We start from the raw sequence: 1,985 nt of genomic DNA, 5'->3' as shown, positions 1-1,985 counted from the left end.
GTACCATGATATTCGTTGCGACGAGCTATCAGAATCGTTAGCACGCCGAGCAAAACGTTCAGCGGCATCTCATCAGAATTTTATGTTCTTGGTTGAAATACCACCAAAGTCGACTTTTCCTCTTATCCTTTCGGGGGGGGGGGGTCATTAAAATAAACACTAGTTGATCACTGGAGTCGATGTAATTGACTTAAACCCACCGCTCGGACTTGGTTCTTGTGCCAAAAATCATTATTTATAACAACACCTCATCTCTGAGACTCTACGGGAATATAATGCATATACAGTGAACAAGTGATCATTTCATAGGTGAGCGACAAAGTAATTCAACGCAGAACGGAAAATACCAATTACTATTACTAGAAAAAAATTAGCGTGGCAAAACAGGCGTTGTACTTGAATTGTTATACTAAACAAAACGTTTAGTGATACGTCGTCCAGCTCTTTACGTCCCGAGTTCAACCAATACCGAGGTCAGCTTTGCCATTTATACTTTCGGAGTCGATAAAATAAGTACTCCTTGTCTTACCTTCCCCTCCCCCTTTAAACTGCTGGCTTTGTGTCAAAATACAAAGGAATTTTTAGCCGAGGTTAGTCCTCATTCAGCTGACCAACGAAACAAGACAATGCAAGTTTTGACGATATCAACTTCTACGTACACTTTTTCTAGATCCACTCTACCAAATGTATCTTTTCATTATTAAAATAGCACACTGTGTGATTTAAAGAAGGTTGTGGTGCTAGTTCTAACAAGGCGAACGACTACGTACAACGTGGCACATTCCAAGATTTGCATCCCTCGACGAGCCACATTATCTAGAAACACATGATGACAATATATGTATTTATCTATTTAACTATAATGCACTGATTTTCTGGAATGTCTATTTTCCTCCTAATTGTATATTCTTGTTTCTTTATAGTTACCGCACATGTTTTTTTTTTATCTATTTGTTTTATTTATGTATTTATTTTGTACTTCTTTTTCAAAGTTTACCACAAAGAACCAGAAGTTGTTATTGTCGTTATGAAAAACCTCCATGTTGATAGGTAACACCTGAACCGTTGATTAAATTGCATCTTTTTCTATAATTTCCCTTTTGTCTTCTGCTCCTGCTTCCCCTTCTCTCTCTCTTTCTCTCTGAGTGTCATTTTTGTTTGTTTGTCTTGTGTGTTAAAGTGTTTATATGTATGCGAACGTAGTGTTCATATGTATGCATATATATGTACATATATACATAGATGTGTATCTCTGCACGTGTGTGTGTAAGCGAATGTTTTTGAATAAGAGTGTGAAAGCGTTTAAAGGCTTGTGGGTTTGTAGGTTTGTGTGTATATGTATCTGAAAAGGTGTTTCAATACATGTACAAATGTGTGTATGCGTAGCTGAGAGAGAGAGAGAGAGAGAGAGAGAGAGAGAGAGAGAGAGAGAGAGAGAGAGAGAGAGAGAGAAAGAGAGAGTTTGCATGTGAGTTTTAGGAGTGCGTTTGAAAAGTGTGCACATACATACACACACATATACACACACACACATATATATATATATAAATATATATATTTGTTTTAGTGTGAATAAATGTTTGTGTAAATGTGTGTTTGTGCGCACGAGAGAGTGAGAGAATGTGTGAATGTATGTGTACATGAGCATGATTATAAGTATTTGTGCATGTGTGAGTGTGTTTAAGTGTGTATGCATAGGTTTAAATATAACAATATGCTTATGTGAATATGTGACTGTGTTTGTGTACGTAAGATTCATCGTTTCAGTCACATAAGTAGAAGTCAAGAAGAACGGTGCGAAAAGAAACAGAAAAAAAACAAACCATAAACGAATACAAAATACGATATATATATATATATATATATATATATACACATACATACTTTCATACACACATACGCATATATAGTTATATATGTATAGTAATATGCATAGACACGCACACACACACACACACACACACACACACACACACACACACACA

This window comes from Octopus bimaculoides, chromosome 15 (genome assembly GCF_001194135.2).
Source record: "Octopus bimaculoides isolate UCB-OBI-ISO-001 chromosome 15, ASM119413v2, whole genome shotgun sequence".
Taxonomy (NCBI): Eukaryota; Metazoa; Mollusca; class Cephalopoda; order Octopoda; family Octopodidae; genus Octopus; species Octopus bimaculoides.
This window is presented reverse-complemented; position numbering follows the sequence as displayed.